A 13,161-nucleotide genomic window follows, 5' to 3' on the forward strand; every position below is an offset into this window, starting at 1 on the left:
TAACTGAACAATAATTGTTGGGAACCTCTTTTTTCCCCTTTTTGAAGATGGGGACGTTTGCCCTCCTCCAGTCTGCTGGAACTTCTCCTGTTCTCCAGGAGTTCACAAAGATTCTTGCCAATGGCTCCGATATTACATTTGTCAGTTCTTTTAATACCCTTGGATGTATTTCATCTGGTCCTGGAGACTCATATTCATTTAGATTAACAAGGTATTCCTGTACTATCTCTTTACGTATTCTGTGCTGAAATTACCCTATTCTGTCCTCTGCTCCATTATCCTCAGGTTGAGCACCCTTTTCCTTTTATGAGAAGACTGAGGCAAAGAAAGTTTTGAGTAATTCTGCCTTTTCTCTGTCTTCTGTTAACATTTTGCCATCTTCTCCATGCAGTGGCCCTACCATTTCCTTTTTTTTCCTTTTGCTGCGGACATATCCAAAAAAGCCCTTTTTATTGTTCTTAACCTGTCTAGCAAGCCTGAGTTCATTCATTTAGCTTTTATGACTTTACCTCTACACAGGCTAGCTATTTGTTTGAATTCCCCTTTGGTGATTTTCCCCTTTTTCCATTTCTTATACATGTTCCGTTTAAAAGTTAGCTCAGTTGAAAGTTCCTTAGTCATCCATCCTGGTTTCTTGAGACATCTCCCATTTTTCTTCCTCACTGGAACTGTTTGAAATTGTGCCTTCAGTGTCTCCCTTTTGAGAAACTCCCATCTGTCCTGAACTCACTTCTCTTTTAGTATTTCTGACGATGGGATCACCCTCAATACTTCTCTAAGTTTACTGAAATCCGCTCTCCTAAAGTCTAGAATGCGTGTCTGACTATGCCTGGCTTCTCCTTTCCACTGTATAAGAAACTCCAGGAGAACATGGTCACTTCCACCTAAGGATCCCACCACTTGCACCCCATTAACCAAGTCATCCTTGTTGGTTAGGATCAGATCTAAAATAGCTGACCCCCTTGTTGTGTCTTCCACCTTTTTCAAAAAATGAAATTGTCTTCGAGGCAAGTGAGGAATTTGCTAGACCTTGAGGATTAGGCTGAGTTTGAATTCCAGTAAATATCAGGATAGTTGAAGTCACCCATCACATCTCTCCTTTCTGAGTGTGTAGTCATCTGTTCTAGAAAGGCATCATCCAATTCCTCCATCTGACTGGGGGATCTGTAGTAGACTCCCACCATAACATCTTTGTTGTTTCCCTTCCCTTTAATTTTTATCCAGATGCTCTTCACCTGGCTGCCAGTATTGATGTCCTGGATCTCTTCACTGGTGTAAATATCTCTGACATATAGTTCTATTCCTCCTCCTTTCCTATTTGGCCTATTTCTCTTAAAAAGGTTATACCCCTCTATTTCTACATTCCAGTTCTGAGACTCATCCCACCTGGTTTCAGTGATGCCTATTATATCATATTTGCTTTGTTGTACTTTGTTGTACTAGGAGTTCAAGTTCATCTTGCTTATTTGCCATGCTCTGTGCATTAGTTAGAGACATCACAGACCATGGGTCCTCTTTACTTGCTGCCTGTGCAAGTTTTTTTGCCTCCCACTTTTGGATCCTTGCACTATTTTTCTTGTTTCCTCTATGTCTGTTTGAATATTTTCTCCATCCCTTTCGCCTTCCATAATATTATCTCCCTCCCCAAATTGGATTGCAAAAGTAGGAAGCAGAGAAGAATTAAAGATTGTAGGAAAACTTGGGCTAGGAAATAGAAATGAAACAGGAAAGCATTTAATACTGTTTTGTGAGAGCAACAATCTGTTGATTGCAAACACATTTTTCATTCAGAGAGGAAACTCTACACATTGCCAGATGGCCTACATAAATATTAGATGGACTACATCAGGGGTAGGCAATCTTTTTGAGCCGGGGGCCGGGTTGCTGTCCCTCAGATGACTGGGGGGCCGAAGCCAAAAAATAAATAATTAAATAATTAAAAAAATTTAAATATATAAATAAACCAGGACAAACGTAGGACAAAATTTTCAAATGGAAGACACTTTTTTTAAAAAAATGGAGGACACTTGAAAAAATTTGCTGATTTTTTAAAAAATGTTAATATAAATGCATGTTTCTGAGGCTTCTATAGAAATTGCCCCCCAAAGGCCCCAGCGGCAATCGGCGGCAGGACCAGGCTGGGGCCGGTCCCAAGGCCTTGCCGGGCCGCATCCGGCCCGCGGGCCGCAGGTTGCCTACCCCTGGACTACATAATTGGAAGCAGAAGATGGAGAAGCTTTAGCGTGACAGCAAAAATGAGGCTGGGGCAGATTGTGGCACAGATCAGAAACTACTAATATCAAAAATTAGATTAAAGATAAAAAAGAACACTAACCTAACCATCATGCTGAAATACAACATAAAGAATATTATAAAAAATCTAGTGTAAAAAAAGAGGAAGATTTGCACTATTAAGCATAATTGACCAGGACCCAAGTGAACAATGAACTGAAATCAGGGAAATTATCAAGAAGGAATGCAGAAAGACAGTATCTGTAGCCAAAAAGAAAGAGAAGAATAAATGGATGATAGACAAAACTCTTCAAGCAGTGATGGATGGACAAGAAACAAAAATAACAGGTGCTGGAAATAGAGCCAGAATTCTAATGCAACTGTTCAATTACTAGTGTGCAAGGATAGAGAAAACTTATCCATGCAGAGAAACAAAAGTTGACAAAAAAAAGGACAAACAAGAGACCTCTTCCACAAGATTCGAGAAATTAAATGGAAATTTAAACCAAGGGTGAGATGCTGTGTGATCAGTGGAGATACACAATACATGACCAAGATAAAATAAAATGATGATGGAAGCAAAACACAGAAGATTTATATAAAAGAGATGGAAGGATGACTGACACATGGGAAGACAATTCATATAAAGATAAACCTCAAATATTGAGAAGCAAAGTGAAAGCTATATTCAGAGCAATTGGGAAGAATAAATCCCCTGGAACAGATGGCATACCAATAGAATTGCTTCACATTACAGAGACAGAATCAACTCTAGTTCTAACTAAAATCTGTCAACAAATATGGAAAACAAAGCAATGGCCCACAGACTGAAAATGCTCAATAGACATTCTTATACCCCAAAAAAGAGATACAAAAAAACTGCAGTAACTACAGGACCATTGGATTAATTTCCTATACAAGCAAAGTCGTACTCAAAATTCTATGGCAAAGACTCCTACCATATATGGAGCGAAAAATCCCAAAGGTGCAAGCTGGGTTCAGGATGCACCAAGGATCACAGTGCAAACATATGACAGATAATGGAGTGCACCAAAGAATTCCAAAAGAAAATCAGCATGTGCTTCATAAACTACAGTAAAGCCTTTGGCTGCATAGATCACAAAAAGCTATAGATTGCTTTTAAAGGAATAGGCGTGTTACAACATTTTATTGTCCTGATGTGTAATCTGTACTCAGGACAAGAGACTATTGTCAGAACAGAATACAGAGAAAAACAAGGTGGTTTCCCATCAGAAAGTGAGTTAGGGAAGGTTGCATCCTATCACACTATTTATTCAACTTGTATGTTGAAAAGATTACACACAGAGCAGGTTTAGACTCAGAGGGAAGTTTAAAAATTGGAGGAAGGAATATCAGCAATTTTAAGATATACAGTCGTCCCTCCTAGTTCGCAGACTTCCTGTTTGCGGTCTTGAATTTCTATGGATGGAAAGTCAGGAGGGACATGAGCGCATGGCCATTATATCCAATGGGGCTTGGATATTTGCGAATTGGGAGGGGTGACTTTACAGATGATATTATACTACTAGCAGAAAAGAGCAAAGATTTGAAACATTTATCGGAGAAAGTCAAAGAAGAAAGTGCTAAGGTAGATTTACTGTTGAACATTAAGAAAACAAAAATAATGACCATAGAGGATTTATATAAATTCAACATGAATGATGCAGAAATTGAAATAGTCCAAGATTTCCCATACTTTGGATCAGTCATTGATCAGAATGGAGATTGTAGTCAAGAAATCAGAAGACTAGCACATGATTGGAAAGTCATCTATGAAGGAACTAGTCAAGATCCTGGAGTGCAAATATATATCACTGAATACTAAAGTTAAGATTGCTGGATTGCTTATTATGCCATCGTTTCTCCCATCACTGTGTATGGGTGTGAGAGCTGAATGGTGAAGAATGTGAATAGAAAGAAAATCAATTCATTTGAGATGTGATGCTGGAGAAGAGTTCTGCAGATACCACTGATGGCTAAAAAAACAAATAAATGGGTTCCAGACAAATGGGGCCTGAACTCTCTCTAGGAGCCAAAATGAATAGGTGAGGCTATCATACTTTGGCCACATCACAAGAAGGCACAATTTATTAGAGAAGACAGTAGGAAAAGAGGAAGACCTCAGTCCAGATGGATAGATTGAGGCAAGGAGGTCACAGCCCATTCAGTTTTTTGTTTTGCAATTTTATTTTAAGGCTGCTGCTGTTGCTTTTAGACTTTATAGCTGTTCTGAGTGGCACTGGGTTTCAATGAGAAGTACTAGACTGGTGGGCATTAATTATAATAAGAATTTCTCAAATCCAAGTCTGAATACAGCAAATAGGCAATTCCATGTACATTAAATGATTAAAATGTGATGATAAGGGAGTCCTGCCTTTACAAATCTCCCATAGAGGCTGGAGGGAGGAAACTGGCAGTGATGGCCAGAAACACAAGACTGCATATGAGCTGTCTTTTCTTATTTCATCAGTGGCATGGATTGTTATCTTGAGACAGTTATGTGAGTAGTTATGGAGGGGTTGTCACTGGAAGTCTCTCATATTTGATCATCTCCCTAGCAACATTCCAGATTCTGCTCATGCAACTACAGCAAATTTTGTTCTGACAGCAAGTCCCCCCCCCCCTCCCCAGATATGAAAAACTTTAATGGGTTATAATTTTGAAAAGGAAGGAACCAACTGGGAGGGAGAATTTTCTAGGCAAAAGACTACTAGTCACTGACCCAAATTCTTTGTTTCTTATATACTGGAACCATACAGACTTGGATGAAATGAAATTACACCAGACATACAACTATCCAGCTACAATTAATGGAATTTGGGGGTCGGGGTGGTCTTGAATCACAGTGTCCAGCTACTAATTAACATTAAGAATCCCTTTTTGATATAAATTTAGCAGGCTCTGGTGTCATGTGAGAAACTAGTTCAGAACAATGTGATCATTCATTATTACATTAATTCTTCTGGGAATTTATCAGAAAACCAAACCAGAAGAATGTTTCATCTGTACTTAAAACAGAATTTGGAGCATGGAAGGCTGCTGAATAGCACAAGCATTGCTTACAAAGATGTAATTAAATTATAAGCCCTTTATGAGTCAGGGTGCCAAAACTGCCAAATAGAGAGCTGGGAATAACGGAATGCCTAAAGTGGGTTTCTTGATAAAATTGTCCATTTGAAGTTTAAAATATCAAACTTGCCATGGATGCATAGTTATAATGGACCACCCCAGCACATCCCATATTTCGAACCTTTTCCCTATAAAATAATATTCTTCATAGTGCAAGAATGATCTCACTAATTATAGTGATGTTCCCGTAGTAGATGACAGTTTGAAATTGAATGTACATAAAACAGAAAGACGGTTGGATGTTCAAAATGTAATATGAAATCCTTAACATCTTTTTTTAAAAAATAAACCCCACATAGAAGTGGTTCCCTAGGAAATGTTACTGAACAGTGAAAGGTATTGCCATATCTGATGTTTCAGAATCAAATAGAAGTTTGGCTCCAAAGTGAAATGGAAGTGTGGGAGGAGGAGGGATGCTGAGCAACAGAGTTTTGCCTCCACCCACCCATATTTGGGGATTCTGTTGTTCTACCGGCCACCCCGTGTGCTAACAGACTCCCTGGCCGAGCTGACACAGCTGGTCTCGGAGCTGGTGCTGGAGTCCCCTAGGCTTCTTGTCCTGGGGGACCTCAACATCCCCTTCGAGGCCAGCCAAGGTCCAACTGGTGCAGCTCGGGAGTTCATGACTACCATGACTGCCATGGGCTTGTCCCAACTGGTCTCAGGGCCTACGCATTCGGCTGGTAATACGCTCGATGTCATCTTTTGTACAGACATGGAGATTCTGTGGGCGGAGGTAACCAATGTCTCCGTCTTGTCATGGACGGATCATTTTCTGGTCGAGGCTAAATTCAAGGCATCTACCCAAATCCCTCCCAGGGGTGGCGGACCTATTAGGATGGTCCACCCTCGAAGGCTGATGGAACCCAAAAGGTTCCAAGAAGCCCTAGAGGGGTATATGATTGGAACTGACAGCGATTCTGTTGATGCCCTGACTAACACCTGGGATACAGATCTCTCCAGGGCTATACACAGTATCGCTCCCAAGCGTCCTTTCAGGCCTGCTTCCAAAAAACAACCCTGGTATACGGAAGATCTCAGGGAAAGGAAGCGGGCTGTGCAACGACTAGAGCGCAACTGGCGGAGACACCAGCACTTAGCTGACAAGGCACTCCTAGAGTCCCATTTGAAGGCCTACGGAGTGGCAATAAGTGCAGCAAAGCATTCATTCTATGCTGCACGTATTGCGTCCGCGGAGTCGCATCTGGCAGAGCTGTTCAGGGTAGTGAGGGAGCTTACCCAACTGCCCCCCTCCCTGAACCTTATTTTGGAACCATCTAAAGCCTGCTGTGACGAGTTTAACAACTTCTTCGCGGATAAAATCTCTTGGATAAGGGTTGATCTCGACACCAGTATTTCTTCCGAATCCAGAGTAGAGGTCTCCAGAGCTTCCGTAAACTTTGTTATACTGCATCATTTTGAGTCTGTGAGTACTGAGGAAGTGGACAAGATTCTTGGAAGTGTTAGAAAGACGATATGCTCTCTCGATCCCTGTCCTTCATGGCTGGCAGCTCAGGGGGGGCCGGCTGTAACTATTATGTTACACCGTATAATTAATTCATCTTTCAGGGAAGGGTGGTTTCCATCCAGTCTAAAATTGGCCACTGTAAAACCTTTGTTAAAAAAAAGCCATCCCTAGACCCCCTGATTCAAAATAATTATCAGCCTGTCTCGCTGCTGCCTTTTTTAGGGAAGGTGATCGAGAGGGCGGTTGCCTTCCAGCTTCAAGCGATCTTGGATGAAACAGATTTTCTAGATCCATTTCAAACTGGCTTCCGGGCGGGCTATGGAGTTGAGACTGCCATAGTCACCCTGGTCGATCATCTCTGTCTAGGCATGGACAGGGGTAGCGTGTCCCTGTTAGTGCTTTTGGACATCTCAGCGGCTTTCGATACCATTGACCATGGTATCCTTCTGGAACGCCTGAGGGAGCTAGGAATCGGGGGCACTGCACTCCAGTGGTTCCGTTCCTACCTCTCGGGTAGATTCCAGATGGTGCAGCTGGGGGACGTTTGCTCCGATAAGAGGGCGCTTACATCTGGTGTCCCTCAAGGAGCCATTCTGTCCCCCATGCTATTTAACATTTACATGAAACCGCTGGGAGAGATCATCCGGAGACACGGGGCGCGGTGTTATCAGTACGCTGATGACACTCAAATATGTTTCTCTGTGTCTCCGACTGATGCAGTGACTAGGGATGGCATCTCTCCTCTAAATGTCTGTCTGGAGTTGGTAATGGGCTGGATGAGGGAAAACAGACTCAGCTTGAATCCAGAGAAAACAGAAGTACTAGTGATAGGTTCTCCTGGCCCGGGGAAGGAGATTTCTCCACCTGTCCTGAATGGGGTCACGCTCCCCCTGAAGGACTCAGTTCGCAGTCTGGGGGTGCTTCTGGACTCGTCACTCCACCTCACATCTCAGGTGGATGCGACAGTCAGGAGCACCTGTTATCAGCTTCGGCTGATACGCCAGCTGTGACCGTACCTGGGTCGGGAGGTCCTTGAAACGGTGGTGCATGCTCTGGTAACTTCTTGGTTGGATTTCTGTAATGCGCTCTACATGGGGCAACCCTTGTACCAAACCCGGAAGCTTCAATTAGTACAGAACATGGCAGTTAGGTTAGTCACTGGATGTCCCAGGACTAGCCACATAACACCTATTTTGCAAGATCTTCATTGGCTGCCTATTCGCTTCTGGGCGCAATACAAGGTGTTGGTTATTACCTATAAAGCCCTAAATGGCTTGGACCCAGGGTACTTGGAGGACCGCCTCTCCCCATATAATCTGCCCCGCACTCTCAGATCGGCTGGGAAGCAATCGTTGAGGGTTTCTAAGTCGAAGTACACCTTGACTGCACAGAGGGCGTTTTCCAACTCGGCCCCGCAGCTCTGGAACTCCCTTCCTGGCGAGCTCCGCTCTGTTGCCTCCCTTGACCTGTTTAGGAAGAAGCTGAAGACCTATCTCTTCCAACAGGCTTTCCCCCATGTGTTGTGATATCTGCTCTCTCCCCATCATATAAGTTGTCTTCCAGCTAGTTTTGTTTTGGTTTTCATTCTCTGTAATTTTATGATGTTTTTAACTCTAGAGTGTTTTTATGATGTGTATATACTGTTTGTTCAAATTGTATAATGTTTTATACCCTTGTTGTAACCCACTTTGATCTCCTTTGGAAAAGCGGGCTATAAATAAACAGTATTATTATTATTATTATTATTATTATTATTATTATTATATATTTGCTATATACCATTTCAGGACCTCTGAGCCTCCTAACAGGGCTGGTCCTGCTTGTTGCCAGTGGGGCTCATGGCAGATTAATCCATCCAACAATTTCATATTTCAGTTCTGATATTTGCTGTGTGCATAAAAAAAGTAGGTTAGATGGAAGGCATGATTAAATATGTGAGCTTAGTGGTCTTGAAATGATTATGCTATACCAATGTTGCAGAAACAATAAACTATCACCACACGCAGAAATACTAGAATGTCAGACAGACAGACAGACAGACAGAGAAAGAAAGAAAGAAAGAAAGAAAGAAAGAAAGAAAGAAAGAAAGAGGTACAGTCCTAGGCCATTGCACTTCAGACTAAGCCTCAAGCACAATTGCTGCTGTCATATACACACAGTTATTTGATAGAAAACCTCATTAAATTTAGTAGCACTTCTGGTTAAATATGCATAACATTACAAAACAGACAAGATAGGCCATAAGGTCATTTAGGGGAGGGGGAGTAGGTGGGTTTTTGTTTTTGTTTTTTGGCATTTGAATCCCCTGGTTTATTGTCTGCTTCTTTTTTTATTTCATTCTCTTCCTTTTTTTGCTGTTAATTGAAGTACATGTTGGTGCTTCATTTCAAAGTAGCATTTAGCCTTTGTTCACCTTTCTCTCTTGGTTGACATGGAACTTGCACTGCAATTCAGTAGAGGATCAGAGGAGTTACTCTAAACATGTTGTTTCTTGCTTTTCCCATATTAAGTCATAGGACAGAATTGCACATCGTTAAAAATGGAAAGCATTTTTGTGATTCCAAAGGAACTGCACCCATTTCTGATAGAGGCAAGGCTGACTCATAAGACTAAATTGCCACACACTTGTTTCTGTAAAACATAGTAGTGATTATACAGATTAAATGAAATGAACATGCAGTTGCATATTAGCAGAGATTTTACAATTTTCTAGATGTATAGCTCTCTAGCGGAGCTATTTTGCTTCTCCTATTGGGGGAATTTTTTTTAATCTCACAATTGCTAATAGTAATAGCTATTATGGTCTTAGTTTAAATGGATTTTAATACATAAAGTACAATAAGTATATTGCATCACACTAAGAGGCCCTCAGATAATGCCATAGCAGGAATCTGTAGATGGGGGTCTTATGCTATGGTGTATTTTGTTCAATTATAAATTGTGCCCTGCTGATTTCATTTGCTCATACAACTTCAGTTGATGTCACTGGAATTAAAATAAAAGGCAGTGGCCCTGGTTCTTGCCCTACTTTATATAAATACTGCCCTTTCAAGTCAAGTGGTAGCGACTCTTGATGGAAGATAATCTGTCCTGTTAATACTAGGGGGAAAAAAGTGAAAATAAATACTAATTGATTGTTTTGTTTACCATACCTATAACTTTAGGGTATCCAGTTTCCCCATCTTGTTTTTTTCTGGGGAGGTGGGGCTGTATAACTTAGAATTTGGGTGGAGCAGAGAAGGGCCATGGAGGTACACGTTAATTCTTCAATATAGGTCATATGATTGAAACCTGGACCTGATTCAAAACCAAATCTAGTGAAATAAAGCCAAAGGCTGCCAGATCACCTCCTCTGGTGAATGGTTGTCCAGGCTCTATATTCCTTTCACTTGTCACACACACATACACTGTATTACATGGGACATACATGCAGCTCTCAAATGAAGCTTCCCTCACCTGTTCCATGCTTATATACACATGCACACACAATATAAATGTTTTATACATCATTTCAATTGCATCATAAAATATAAATTAAGGCATAATTTAAATGCATATTTGGGTGTTATATTCCACAGAATTTCACTCCACCAAACCTTCTTGTGTGGTATTAAACCTGCTTTCTGTACTATTCAATCATTTATAAAGTAAATCCTTACCCTGGGTATCCATGAACTACTACATCACTCCTTCCCACAAGGCAGGAGCTGGAAGTTATACTGTATCTTTGAAGTCTGTAATAGGAAAAATCCTGCTGTGTATGCTTGTCATATTTTCTGTTTCTTTATTCTGCTGACAAAGGCTCTGGGTTCTTTAATAGCTGTTATGACAAAACATAGTCCAAGGAGGAGCTTTATTGTCGTCAAACCTGTGGGAAAGAAAAGCTTAATAGTTGCTTTGTTATGCAATTGTTAAGAATTCATTTTTAAAAAGTTTTAAAAAGTTAGCAACCATACTTTGAAACCACTGACCCCACCTATTCTAGCCTCCCTGCATATCCCAGCATTTAGTCACAGCTCCAAAGAACTTGGTATGCTCATTCTGAGGCTTGCCTTATTTCCCATGCCATATCTGCTCTCAGGTTCATTGCTCAGTTCCCTGGAGAGTCAAGCTTTAGGCATTCTCACTGTCCTGAATAGGGCTGAACATAGCAATACCAAATCTTAGGATTCCTATACTGTCCACAGGGCATCGTGTTCCCCATTACATACATTCCAGAGCACAAAGCTCTCATTAGTGAATACACTAGCTTGTCACTTGATGGCCCATAGAACCTGTTTAGGGACAGGTGATCCCTGCCTGAAGGTTACATTACCTTACATGCCTTTCCCTGAAATGTTTCCACAATCCCCACTGTACATTATGATGTCTGTGTGCCTTCCCTCCTCTAATTTGGTCTTCTTGGTCCCTGTTTTGCTTTACTGTGGCTGCAGTTCTCCACAAGACAGCCAGTATGATGTAGTAGTCTCGGCTGATTCACACTATGAAGTAACCCAGTATGGAAACTGGGTTATTTCTGTGGTGTTCATACAGTGCACTCAGTGCACTTTGCAGGTGGGGTGGGGTCTGCCTGAAAACTCACTTACCCTGGTATATTCAATACTAAGTTTTTTTCTACATCTTTTGCAAAGGTGAGGATTGCTGCAAATGAGAATGCGCTGTTGATTCGCTTCGGGGCACTCTGCACCGATTCTTCCAAAACAGGAAGGGAGGGGTTACATGCAGAAGGATGGCACATGCACATCCCACCTGGTCTTGCTCTTCCACCTGTTTTTTTTCCTCTTGGCATGCAGGTGCGGAGGTGAAGAGACCAGCTCCATAAATCTGGTCAGTATTTCCGGCCTCCATTTCCCTCAGCTTAGCATATACATTTATACATTTTTTGTGTTTGGATTGAAACTACCCATGACAACAGGAGCAGAGTCACATCACGAACAGTGAAAGTGGGTGCAGAATTATGAAGATGTGCATCACTTGATTGACATTTTTTAAAAAACTTTAAGAATGATCAAATGCGTTCGAAATGGAGGCTCCATTTTAAATCAATACGACAGCAGTGTGAATGGCAATAGTGTTAAAATGCCATGGAGAGATTTGATTGAGGTAAGCATAGTGGGAATTTCGATTTGGTATCACATTGCCACGGAGATCTGGAACTCCTCAGTACAAAAACATAAGTGTGAATGAGTCCCTTGGATTAGGACTGTAGGAGACTTGGGTTTGAATCTCTGCTCAGCCATGGAAATTCCAGTTGGGCAAGTCATATTCTCCCTGTCTAGGAGGATGGCAACTACAAACTTCTTTCCAAGAAAATTCTATGATAGTGTCATCATAAGTTGGGTTTCACTTGATGGCACATAACAAAGAGCAACAACAAAGTTCTTAACAATACTATGTGATCAAAAAATTCTCATCTGAAACCTCCTTCAACATGACAATGCGCTAAGGAAACCAGCTTTCTTACTCTTTCCCCAGCCTGATCTGGTTCCTCACAGTGAAGCTCTTACATTATGTGTGGTACAATTGCATGGAAATGCATGGAGATCGTTTCTGTGTAGGAAAAACAAGCACCCTTGAGAACTGTCAAATTCAGAGCCTAAAACAAACATTGTAGCACTTTCTGTGATATCCTGATTTTATTATTTCTGAAACGAGAGCAGACCACAAGCTGGTTTAGGACAGAGAAGCTGGGGAAGGGAATGTTTAACTCTTTCTGCCATGCCATTTGCTTAAATGAAATGGATTCCTCGATTACTATTAGCCTCCACCCCACTCCAGCTGGTAGAGAAGACAAGATGGTTTTTTCTTTAAGCATGACCAAAGGTTGTGATTTCCATGGGAGGGGGAGCAGTGAATCTGATTATTTGTGAGTTTATCATCTATAATAATTAATTATAATAATTACAGTAATTGCTGCTAACATTGCAAATGATACTGAGTGAATAAAGCAAATGAAAAGCAGTGCAGCCATTGCTGTGAAGGGAGACACAGGTGTATGGTGGGCTCCCAGGGGCAAGAGGGCCCCAAAAATGCATACTTGGGGGCTGGGGATTGCCGCTGCCTCTCTTTCTGCCCTGGGATTGTTTGCCCAAGCTGTGGTGGTGAGGGGGAGAATCACTGGGTGAAGGTGATTTTGGTATCTTTCTTCTCTTTCTTCATGTAATGTGCATCTGGCAGATTTTGTGGTTTTTCCACTTTCATGGATGTCCTGTGCCTCTAGCATCTGCGAATGTGAGGGCCAACTGTATTCATGATCTACCTTATAGTAACCAAACACTGATATTTACATACATAATTTGGGGTTGCCGCAG

Source organism: Sceloporus occidentalis, unplaced genomic scaffold (assembly GCF_023333645.1).
Source record: "Sceloporus occidentalis isolate IW3139 unplaced genomic scaffold, rSceOcc1.0.p SCAF_1, whole genome shotgun sequence".
Classification (NCBI taxonomy): Eukaryota; Metazoa; Chordata; class Lepidosauria; order Squamata; family Phrynosomatidae; genus Sceloporus; species Sceloporus occidentalis.